This window comes from Nicotiana attenuata, chromosome 1, assembly GCF_001879085.1.
Source record: "Nicotiana attenuata strain UT chromosome 1, NIATTr2, whole genome shotgun sequence".
Classification (NCBI taxonomy): domain Eukaryota; kingdom Viridiplantae; phylum Streptophyta; class Magnoliopsida; order Solanales; family Solanaceae; genus Nicotiana; species Nicotiana attenuata.
Window position 1 is genome coordinate 104,046,559 of NC_031989.1, and position 13,288 is coordinate 104,059,846.

Consider the following 13,288-nt stretch of genomic DNA (forward strand, 5'->3'; position numbering starts at 1 on the left):
CTTTCCTTGTACATCGTAAGTATTTCAGGCAGCTTCCCTTCTGAATAATTTCCTTCCTTGTTCGACATAGCCGGTCCAATAGTTCCTTTTTACTTCTTTGAACTCCTGCACATGCATATTAATTGCATCATTAAAATATGATCTAACAATCTCCCCCTTTTTGATGATGGCAAAATAATATACATAAATGTAAGGATGTAAACAACAGTTGACTTCCCTGTTTAGTACTAGCCGACTTGGCTCCCCCTTAATGTGTGTAGTCAACTGAACTTGATCTCCCCCTCAGTGTGTGCAGTCGACTTGTACCTATATAGTCTTGTCTATGCATGGGCAGCATAGTTGACTTAACCTGTTCAAAGAATAAGAAGTATTGTCTATGCATGTAGCATAGTCGACTTAACCTGTATAACAAATAAAGAATACATATGTGGACCCTATGTATGCATAGTCTACTTGAACCTGCACATAAATCGTTAACAATCCAGAAGATATATATTCTCCCCCTTTTTGACATCAGCAAAGAGGGAATAGCAAGTATTAGCAAAAATATTATCCACATAAGCAAAAACACCCACGGGCACAGCCCAACCACAGCCAAAACAAGTTTTAAGCAAAAAATATTGTCTAAAAAACACATCCATCTCAGTGACGCAGAAAGTAAGTAAGAGTGTTGCAGATCGCCTCCTTCAACTGTTCAAAGTTGGTGTTGGCAGCAATGCTCATTCCATCCAGCCTGTCGTGCACCTCCTTGAAGGCTTTAACCGCATTCTCCCTTACCCTTTGCACAACTACCCTGATTTTAGACACATCTGACCCTGTTTCCTTTGAAATAGCATGAATAGCATCCGCAGTCGTCTGTGTGGAGGACAGAAGAGTCTTGATGTCTAAGAGTTGGGAGTCAATGGAGCTGAGCTTTTCACTTAGGTTGCCAGGAATGGGAGAGGGCAGAACAGCAGACGAAGGCGAGGTGTCCACAGGAGTTTGCTTCGCATCACTTTCACCCTTCTTAACCCATGCACCCTTGACATTCACATACCCCATACTCGAAAAGGCTCTAGAGTTGTAGCACTTGTAGACAGGAACAAAGGGGTAGTCTGAAAGCGGAATTTGATGAGCTTCCAGAATGTGGGAGATGGCCATACCGAAAGGAAGACTGGTTGGATATTCAGCACTCTCAATCATAAAATTTATGACCTAGGAGGACAGCTTGATTTTGAGTTTGGAGATGAGACGGTAGATAAAGAAGGTGTCCCTTTGAGAGAGGGTTGAGAAGGAACCAGTTCTGGGGAGAAGAGTGTTTGCAACAATGTGGGCAAGAACCCTAGTTTCAAAGCTCACATCACTAGGCCCTAATTGATTAGGAAGAGTTTCAGAGGGATTTTCAGCAATACACTATTTAGCCTGGTCAAAGGTGATTTCAAAATTCTAAGGCCAGACATTCTTAAAGAGGGTAGGAAAGCCAGAGCAGCGACAGAGGAAAAGAGAATCGAAAAGACCACAATCAAGAACAATGCGCTTACCAAGAACAAGAGTTTCAAGCCTATCAGGTTTACTAGACCGAAGATTAGCACAAAACATACCGACAAGGGGTTCATACACTTTAGGCGGAGAAATAGAGAGAAATTTTTCCCACCCTTGATACACGAAAAGATCCTTTACCTTGCAGTTGAGGGACTCCATATAATCAAGGTCCACAATTCTTACGTGGGCGATGGGCTTGTCCTTGAGAGAGATAATGAAATCCCTATTTAGGGAGTTCTAGAAATTTAGGTCGGAATCGAGTGAGGTAGAGAAATCGAACTTTGATTTCTTTGGACTGGAAGAGGCAGGAGGATCCTCTGTGGGACGCTTACCAGAGGCTTTTTCTCCTAAAAGTTGAGAGTGTTCAGAGTATGCTCCTTATGAAGAGGCACACCCGCAGAACGATCAGACCCTAAGTCTACTTGCTCAGGAGGCGCGGAAGAGGGTTTTGCCTTTGAGCGGGTACTTTTTCTGGTGGAAGCAGAGGGGTTTCTGGAAGATTTTGCCATGGAAGAAGAGAGGGTTGGTATAGGTTGAAGAAAGAAGGTGGAGATGAAAGGGACCGAAAAAGGCTTAACTTAAAGAGAAGAGATTTCACGGTTGAGTACAAAAAAGGAAAGAGTGTCAGTCGAAGCGACGTGATGATTGGCTTTCCAACTTCGACTGCAAACTAATGGGAAGCAGAATAAAAAGAGAGGGAAAAACCGACTGCGTAATTAATGCACTGAAAAGGAGTAATTATGACAAGTTTTTGAAAAATAACACTTTGGTCCTAAGAGTTTTTTGAAAAACAAATGATGCCAAGAAATTTTCTCAAAGAACAAAATCTTTCTTCCAACAATGGTTTAGTAAAAATATCAGCTAATTGGGCAGAAGTGCCAACAAAAGCTAATTCTATGTCACCTTTAAGAACATGATCTCTAATAAAATGATGTTTAATGTCTATACGCTTTGCTCTAGAATGATGCACATGATTTTTAGAGAGACAAATTGCACTAGAATTATCACAAAAGATTTGTATAGGTTTGAAGGAAAGTTCATAGTCACCCAATTGATGGGACATCCACAGGAGTTGTGCGCAACGTTGACCAATGGCAATGTACTCAGCTTCAGTAGTGGACAAGGCGACTGATGCTTGCTTTTTACTGTTCCAGGATATTAAAGCCTTTCCTAGTAATTGACAAGTGGCACTCGTGCTTTTCCTGTCTTCTTTATCACCTGCTAAATCTGCATCTGAGAAACCTTCTAATTTAAACGAGTTAGAGCGAGGATACCATAATCCATAAGATACCCTGCCAATAAGATATCGAATAATTCTTTTTACAGCAGTTAGATGTGACTCCTAGGGAGCCGACTGAAACCTGGAACATTTACAAACGCTGAACATAATATCTGGTCAACTTGCGGTCAGATACAGTAGTGATCCAATCATTCCTCTGTATTTTGTTTCATCAACTGGAGTACCATGTTCGTCCTTATCCAAATTCGTAGCCGGACTCATAGGAGCGCCACTTGATTTTGCTTTGCTCCTGCCAAATTTTTGGATCAGCTCCTTTGTATATTTAGTTTGACAGAAGAAGGTTCCTTCTTCAGATTGATGAATTTGAAGCCCAAGGAAAAATGTGAGTTCACCCATCATGCTCATTTCGAATTTGCTTTGCATGAGGTTTGCAAATTCCTTGCACATAAGAGAGTTAGCACTACCAAAGATACTGTCATCAACATAAATTCGAATGATAAGATTACCTTCTGTTGATCGTTTAATGAATAGTGTAGTATCAATTTTACCTCTGGTGAACCCATGATCAACAAGGAAGGTACTTAACCTGTCATACCAAGCATGTGGAGCCTGTTTCAGTCCGTATAGGGCCTTAATAAGCTTGTACACATGATAAGGGAATTTTGAGTCTTAAAATCCTGGAGGTTGTTTCACAAAAACTTCCTCCTCGATGAATCCATTCAGAAAAGCGCTTTTGACATCCATTTGAAACAATCTGAATCCCTTAAATGATGCATAAGCTAACAGGATTCGTATAGACTCTAATCGAGCTACTGGCGCAAAGGTTTAATCGTAGTCGACTCCTTCTTGTTTTGAATAGCCTTGAGCAACTAATCTGGCTTTGTTCCTTATGACTTATCCTTCTTCGTTCAGTTTGTTCCTGAACACCGATTTTGTTCCGATGACGGATACATTTTCAGGTCGGGGTATCAGCTTCCATACTTTATTCTTGCTGAATTGATCTAGTTCTTCTTGCATGGCTTTCACCCAGCTTGAATCCTTCAAAGCTTCCTCTACCTTTTTTGGCTCTATTTGAGAGATCAAAGCAATATTTGCTTTATTTTTAAGGGCAGCCCTGGTTTTCATTCCTTCGTTTGGATCTCCTATGATATATTTCTGAGGAAATTCAGTTTCATTTCTCCGTTCATTTAGTCGAACAGTGCTTGTAGTCGACTCCGTACGTGGTTCTGGAGTGTTATTGCTAACTTGTTCAGTCGACTCAACCACATCTGCAGGATTAGTTGACTCCTGTGATTTTCCTTTTTCCTGAATTCTTGAGTTTGATCATCACCTGCATTAATGCCTTTCTCGACCAAGGGATTATTTTCATCGAATATAACATGCACAGATTCTTCTACGCATAAAGTAAGTTTATTAAAGACTCTGAATGATCTGCTATTTAATGAATAACAAAGAAAAATACCTTCATCACTTCTTGGATGAAATTTTCCAAGATTATCCTTACCATTGTTATGGATGAAGCACTTGCTTCCAAATGGATGAAAATAACTGATATTTGGACGTTTACCTTTCCAGAGTTCGTAGGGAGTCTTTTTCAGAATAGGCCTTATGAGACAACGGTTGAGAATGTGACATGCAGTACTCCCACCTTCAGCCCAGAAATGATTTGGGAGTGAATGTTCTAATAACATGGTTCTTTCCATGTCTTGAAGTGTTCTGTTATTTCTTTCCACAACTCCATTTTGTTGTGGTGAACGGGGTGCGGAGAAATTGTGAGTGTAACCTTGATCGTTACAGAAATCTTCAAATGCTTTACTTTCACACTCGCCTCCATGTTCGCTTTGGATTTTTGAGATCAGATAGCCCTATTCTCTTTCAATGCTCTTGCAGAAAACTTCAAAATTTCTTAAGGCTTCATCTTTATGAGATAAGAAAATTACCCAAGTAAAACGTGAAATGTCATCAACAGTAACAAAAGCATATTTCTTGCCTCCTATGCTAGTAGTTCTAGTAGGTCCAAATAAGTCCATATGAAGTAATTGCAACGGTTTTGAAGTAGAAACTATGACTTTGTTTTTGAAAGAGTTTCTAGTTTGCTTACCCATCTGACATGCATCACAAATATGAGTTCTAGAGAAATTCACTTTTAGGTAAGCCAATAAATAAATCATGCTTGGATATTTTTTCAATCAAATGCATGCTGGCATGTCCTAGTCTTCTGTTCCACAACCAGAGATCATCAGATATAGAAGTTAGGCAAATTTGACCATCTATATTTTCAAATCCATCAAGTATGTAAACATTTCCGTACCTTTTTCCAGGAAGAATTATTTTACCTGATTTGTCTTCTATGGCACATCCTGTTCTCTTAAACATTACCTCATATCCTAAGTCACAGAGTTGACATATACTGAGGAGGTTGTAGTTTAGTCCATCAACATGATATACCTCAGTATTGTCACAATTGTTATTGAAAGGAATAGTTCCAGTTCCAACTATTTTGCCTCTTGAATCATCTCCAAATTTGACGCTTCCTCCATCAAGCTTTGTAACCTCCTTAGAAAGATTTTTGTCACCTGTCATGTGACTGGAATACGCACTATCTAGGTACCATTTTCCTTTGCGACTTATTCTGTGGTGTTCCTGCAATACATAATAATTACTTTCTTTTAGGTACCCATGCTTTCTTGGGTCCTGGTGAGTTAGTGTTACTGGGTTCAGAATTTTTAGGTTTCAAAACCCATCCAGACATATGATGTATATGAAATTGACAACCAGAATATTTATGCCCACTTTTGTTACAGTAGTGACATTTAGCCGCATACCTGTTTTCAGGTCTTTCATAAGCATTGGAACTAGCTATCATGCAAAATTGCTGTTAAGCTGCATTTGCAATTCCTCAAACTCTTCTTGAAGTACGTCCTTTTCAATCTCACATACTTCATGTTTGAGTTTCCAGTCTTTGATTTCCATAGTGAGTCTCTTAAGCTCATTCATCATTTTTTGACTCTTTTAAGGTGGAATCAAGAATGTCCTGCAATTCATTACATCTATCACAGTCATAAGATCTTACCTCGCTAGTTTCTCCTCTTGCCATAAAATAGTTTTCATTGTCTGAATCATCTTCATCTGTCCAGCATCCTGAATTTTTGTTGATCTCATTTTCTAGGATTGTCATGAAGTAGATATTTGCTATTTCTTCACGGTCTGAGTCATCCTCATCGCTCCAGCTTGCAAATGATTTGTTTTTGTTTAATCCTCTAGAGATCTTCTTTTTCAGTTCTGTACACTCCACTTGGATGTGTCCAAATTTTCCACATTCGTAGCATTTTCCATCATTCTTATCTTGTTCGTTGTATTGTCTAGATCTTCTTGGTGGAAATCTTCCTTTCTTTGTATTTCTATATCTTCTCATCAGTCCATCCATGTTGCTAGACATCATAGCAATTTCTTCTTGTAGGGCTTCAGGATCATCAATTTCATTTTCAGCCGCTTCAGTAGTAGTTTTGAATGCAACACTTTTCTTTTTCTCCTCATGATTTGTCTTTTTCAGGTGTGTTCTTTCAAAAGCAATGAGTTGTCCTCGAAGTTCATCATATGATACTTGATAAGATCTTGAGATTCCAGGGTGACCACTTTGGTCTGCCATGTGGTTGGTAGACTTCTGAGAATTTTCCTAAACTAATCGCCACTGGTGTAAGGTTTGCCAAAAGCTTTCAAGTTGCTGATTATCTTACTTAACCTGGAAAACATTTCTTCAATGGATTCTCCTTCTTTCATTGAGAACAGTTCATAGTCGTGAACTAGCATATTGATGCGAGTTACCTTTACATTGCTAGTACCTTCATAGGTAACCTCAAGTTTGTCCCACATCTCTTTGGCTGTATCACAGCTAGATATTTTCTCATATTCTTCACCACTTATCGCATTGTGAAGCAGATTTCTTGCCTTAGTGATTTATTTGGACAGCTTCCAGTTGTTCTTTTGTGTATGAGTCTATGTCATCAGGGTCAGCGAGTGGTGGATTGCTGGCAGGCAGTGGGTAGTTTCCCTTCTTGATAACTCTCCACACCTTGACGTCGTATGCCTTGGTGAAGATTTCCATTCGAATTTTCTAGTGGGAGAAATGTTGTCCATTGAAGTAAGGTGGCCTTACTTGTGAAGTTCCTTCCTGAAAGAGAGCTCCTATGATAACCTGATTTGCCATGATCTTATTCTCACAAGCTATTAAGCAGAAAACAAAAGTGTGAGCCTTGCTCTGATACCAATTGAAAGTACAAGAGGGGGGGGGGGGGGGTGAATTGTAGATAATTAAAGTTAATGGTTAACAAGTTGACTTGAAACTTAATAGTCGACTACATATGGCAATCTTGCAAATATAGTAATTCGAGGTAATGAGCAGAAAATAAATGAAAAAATTGAAGACACCAGGAATTTTTATACTGGTTTGGATTCAATGTGAATCCTAATCCAGTCCCCTTGGGTTGCAAGGGATTTCTCGTCAAGTGAATAAGTTTTCTTTTGAGTACAGATTTGATGTAAGTCGCTAGGTTTCTCTAGCACTCATTTGATACAATGCCTCACCGGTTGTATGCCCTCTTTCTATCCCTGACTTGTTACACAGCATATCTGTATAGGCTACTATGCTTGTTTGCAGTAGAATGAAGAGAGTTATTTTGGTTTGATCAAAGTATACTAAGGATGAAGTTACACTGTGAATTTATACAATGATAAATGGTGAAGGCTTGTCAACCCAAGGGTTTTGATCCTTGGAAAGAGTTGATTCTTTCCAAGAATAAAGAACTATCCTTTGCTTCTCTTCAGATCTTTTCCTTTGGCAGATAATGGGTTTGACAGGATTCTTCCTTGATTATTGGACCTTCCAATCTTGACCGCTGTCCGGATCTTCTAGCTTTAATTGTTCTTCAGTGATTCGATCTGACTCGTCAATCACATATTGCGTTGAATCTTTATTCCATTATGGCAGGTTTGATTTCCTAGAATCATGGATATAGTCCTGATTTGCTGATGTAGTACTGTTTCTTTCCTTGTACATCGTAAGTATTTCAAGCAGCTTCCCTTCTGAATAATTTCCTTGTTCGACATAGCCGTTCCAATAGTTCATTTTTACTTCTTTGAACTCCTGCACATGCATATTAATTGCATCATTAAAATATGATCTAACAACAACTGTGGCCTTAAGAAAACCAAGGGCTTATTGGAAACGTCAAAAACAAAACAAAAGGCTACGAGCCTAACTATAAAGCTAAAAACGAAAAAATTTTGCGAAAAAGAAACTAGAATAAATATTTACAATGGGGAGTTAGAATATACAAACAAGGGATCAATTTATACAAAATTGTAACTTAACTTTATATACAAACCAAAATAGAAAATAAAAGGTACTGAATGTAATGTTTTTTACCTACCAAATAGCAAATCAAGCAAAAGGAATAAAAACTGAGTCAAATATGTACAATCATCCAGATAGTCAACAAAAAAGTAGGGTGCACCCCCACGAATAAGAGTTGGCATTGTCCCCAATGCCAACTACCAAAATAAGCATCAAACAAAAAGAAAGTCATAGCAAGGAATATTGAGGCTCCCTAAGCCTGGTCCGTCTGCATGGTGTCATCAGTGATCCCCAAGTCCTCCGTATGTGTGGGAGCCTCCGTAGTCACTGGTCTTTTGGAGGTGGGCGATGATGGAGGGGTATCAACTAAGTGGAGTGGGTCGGTTACATGAGTTGGGACTGTATCTGATGAGATATCCTTGGAAGGCACATACTCACTCCCCGACGAATGCAAAGCATCCCTATCAGCAGCTTTGATTAATTTTCTAGTTCTTTTATGTTTTCCCTAGCCTGGGGAGTGAGCTTTGCTATTATTTTTCCTTTACCCCCTCAGGAGGAACCTCCTCTCCCGGGTTGTTGTGACTGTTTGGCTCCCCTTTGTTTAACCATTGTCTGCAACGATAAGCATCTAACATTGTTAGTTTAAGTACATGCAGTGAAACAAGTGAATCAAAATAGATTGTAAAGACAATATCAGTACATAGCAGCAGAAACAGGTTGCAGAACCTAGCAATGCAGACCGCACAAACGTGACAGCGGCCGCGTTAGGGGCACCGCGGACTGCACAAAATTGTAACGCGGTCCGCGTTGGGCAAAGGCCCAAAATATACCTCCTCTGAATCTCCCACCGCGGTCTGCACAAAAATGTAATGCGGCCGCGGTGGTCCAGCGCGGACCGCACTAACATGAACGCGGCCGCACTGGAGGCAATTATCTTTCAATCACCAAGGCACCGCGGTCTGCAAAAAATTGTAATGCGGACCGCATTAGGGCAGCGCGGTCACGCAAAAATGACCGCGGACCGCGCTGAACTAGGGTTTCCGGGAACTAAGTTAGGGGTGCATATTTTTCCATTCTTGTACAAGTTATTACACCTACTTTGTCCCTACTCAGTTCAGCCATTAAGCAAACAAGATTTGGTGCATTACCCTAGTTTTAAACCAACCTAGTCTAATAGTTAAATAAAGAGAAGAAGCTAAACTACTAAACAAGCTATAAAAAATAAAAATATGCAATTTAATTAATCACAAGTGCATAAAATGTTACCATGTTTATGAGGATTGAGTGCAAGCAGTCCAAGAAGGCACAAAAGTAGTCTTAGAAGAGGATGAACAATATCTTAGAGCTCTAGGAGTTGAAAGTGCAAAAAGGATAAAATGAAGCCCCAGGGCCCTATTTATAGAAAAACTGGTGGCCCCCCACTCACCTATCAGCGCGGCCCCACAAACGTGACCGCGGTCCGCGCTGGATTTTAATGTCCGAAGTTTCAGAAGGCAACCCACATGGCCGCGTTGGAGTGCACCGCGGACGCGACGGTCCACCGCGGACCGTACAAATGTGACCACGGCCGCAGTGGAAAACTTCAGAGAGAATGCAATTAGTGACATGCCAGCGTGGACCGCACAAAAGTGCACCGCGGTTCGCACTGGCTACTTCAGAGACTACCGTGTTTTTTTCTTTATTTTGCAGTGCCTCAGCACAATCCCTGCAACATCTCACAAACCATTAGCTCAAAAATCCTAGTCTACAAAGAAAATTCAAGAGAAAGAAAAAGACATGGGTTGCCTCCCAAGAAGCGCCTGATTTAACGTCGCGGCACGACGCATGTTACCATCAAATCACTTCAAATGAATGAGTGCCACCACGTGGCTGTCATCAAACTTCCCCAAATAGTGCTTGACACGATGCCCATTGACCCGGAAAACTTCACCATTCTTGTTCTTGAGATCAAGAGCACCAAACGAAGTCACACATACAACTTCAAATGGCCCACTCCACTTTGACATGAGCTTTCCCGGAAATAACCTCATCCGGGAGTTGAAAAGAAGAACCATATCACCAACCTTAAATTCCTTCCCCCTAGCATAATTGTCATGAAGATACTTCATCTTGTCCTTATACAAGGACGAGCTGGAGTAGGCACGAAATCTAAACTCATCAAGCTCATTAAGTTGCTCAACACGGAGATTCGCCGCAACATCCAATTCCAAGTTCAACTTTTTCAAGGCCCACATAGCTTTGTGCTCCAATTCCACCGGAAGATGGCAAGCTTTCCCAAACACCAACCGGTACGGGGACATACCAATTGGGGTCTTGTAAGCCATCCGGTATGCCCATAAAGCGTCATCTAACTTTTTCGACCAATCGGTCCTATTAGCATTTACCGTCTTGGACAAGATACTCTTTATTTCTCGGTTGGACACTTCCACTTGACCACTAGCTTGAGGATGAAAGAGGGTGGTCACTTTGTGATTTACTCCATACTTAGCAAGCAATGAGTCGAAAGCCTTGTTGCAAAAGTGCGACCCCCATCACTAATGATAGCACGAGGGGTACCAAACCTTGTGAAGATACTCTTTTTCAAGAATGCCACAACACTACGGGCTTCATTGTTGGGCAGAGCCACGGCTTCCACCCACTTTGAGATATAGTCCACCGCCACGAGAATATAAGTGTTCCCACAAGAGCTCACGAACGGACCCACGAAATCGATGCCCCAAACATGAAAAATATCCACCTCGAGAATAGTATTGAGAGGCATCTCATCCCTTTTTGAAATTCCGCCGGCCCTTTGGCATGCATCACATCTCTTTACCAAGTCACTAGCATCTTTAAACAAAGTCGGCCAATAGAAACCGCAACTCAAGATCTTTGAAGCCGTCCTCACCCCTCCATGATGGCCACGATAGGGGGAGGAGTGACAAGCCTCCAATATGCTCAATTGTTCACCTTCCGGTACACATCTTCTAATCACACCATCCTTGCAAATTTTAAACAAGTACGGATCATCCCAATAAAAATCCAAGCTATCCCGTTTTAGTTTCTTCTGTTGGTTGGAAGAGAGCTCACCCGGGACAACTCCGGTCACAATGAAGTTGGCGATGTCCGCGAACCATGGCATGTCACACATTGACACAGAAAGAAGTTGCTCATGGGGAATGCATCATTTATCTCAAGACCGCCATATGGCCTCCCTTCTTCCTCTAGCCGGGACAAATGGTCCGCTACTTGGTTCAGACTTCCCTTCCGGTCCACTATTTCTAAGTCAAATTCTTGATGGAGTAACACCCACCTCATCAATCTTGCTTTGGAATCCTTTTTGGTCATCAAATATGTAAGGGCGGCATGGTCCGTGTGCACAATCACCTTGGCCCCCATAAGATAGGGCCAAAATTTATCCATGGAAAATACAATGGCCAATAACTCCTTCTCCGTCACCATGTAATTCAGTTGAGCTTCATTCATAGTCTTACTTGCATAATACACGGGATGGAATATTTTGTTCACTCGTTGACCCAACACCGCCCCCACTGCAACATCACTAGCATCACACATTAGTTCAAAGGGAAAACTCCAATTAGGTGCGGTTATGATAGGGGTAGTGGTCAGCTTGTGTTTTAAGAATTCAAAGGCCTCCATACACTTGTCATCATAAACAAAATTTGGCATCTTTCTCTAGTAGCTTACACAATGGATTCACAACCTTCGAGAAGTCTTTGATAAACCGCCGGTAGAACCCGGCATGTCCGAGAAAACTCCTCACCCCTTTGACAGAAGTAGGGGGAGGGAGCCTCGAAATCACCTCAATTTTCGCCTTATCAACCTCAATCCCATGTTTTGAAATCTTGTGGCCCAACACTATACCTTCTTCAACCATAAAATGGCATTTATCCCAATTGAGAACTAGGTTAGTTTCTTCACAACGAGCAAAGACTTTATCCAAATTCACCAAGCATGCATCAAAAGAGTCACCAACCACACTAAAATCGTCCATAAAGACCTCCAATATGTCCTCCACCATATCGGTGAAAATAGCCATCATGCAACGTTGGATGGTCGCCGGAGCATTGCACTATCCGAATGGCATCCGGGAGAAAGCAAAGGTACCATAGGGGCATGTAAAGGTAGTCTTCTCTTGGTCCTCCGGGGCAATCAAAATTTGATTGTAGCCCGAGTACCCATCCAAGAAACAATAGAATGCTCTCCCCGAAAGACGATCAAGCATTTGGTCGAGGAATGGCAAGGGAAAATGATCCTTGCGGGTCACCTTGTTGAGTTTCTGGTAGTCCATGCAAACTCTCCACCCGGTAATGGTTCGAGAGGGAATAAGCTCATTGTTGTCATTGGGCACCACCGTCATCCCTCCTTTCTTTGGCACACATTGGACCGGAGAAGTCCACAAACTGTCAGAGATTGGATAAACCACACCGGCGTCAAGCCACTTGATAACCTCTTTCTTTACCACTTCTTGCATCGCCTCATTGAGTCTTCTTTGATGTTCAAGGGATGGCATTGCATCCTCCTCCAAGATGATCTTATGCATGCAAAATGAGGGGCTTATCCCCCTAATGTCCGCCGGAGTCCATCCTATTGCCCTTTTTCGCCTTTGAAGCACCTCCAAAGTGGCCTCAACCTGCAAGTTAGTAAGGCAAGAAGAAATAATAACTGGAAGAGTTGAATTAGAGCCCAAAAATTCATACTTTAGGTGTGGAGGAAGTGGCTTCAACTCCAACACTGGTTGCTCCTCAATGGATGGCTTAGTTGGTGGAGTTTTGCGGTTTTCAAGGTCCAAAGATAACTTCCTAGGCTCATATGAATATTAACCCATACCATGCAATGAATTCACAAACTCCACTCTGCTAGCATCATCTTCTACATCCATGCCAAGAAGCACCGCCTCAAGAGGATCTTCAACATTCATCATGGAACTTGTGTCATCCACTATCATAGATGTGACAATGTCCACAAGTGAACACACTTCCGTGCTATTGGGTTGCCTCATTGATTTGCAGACATGAAATACCACCTTCTCATCTCCCACCCGGAATGTCAACTCACCTACTTCAACATCAACCAAAGCCTATCCCATAGCTAAGAAAGGTCTCCCAAGAATAATCGGCACTTCAAAATCCACTTCACAATCCAATATGACAAAGTCGGTTGGCAATATGAAT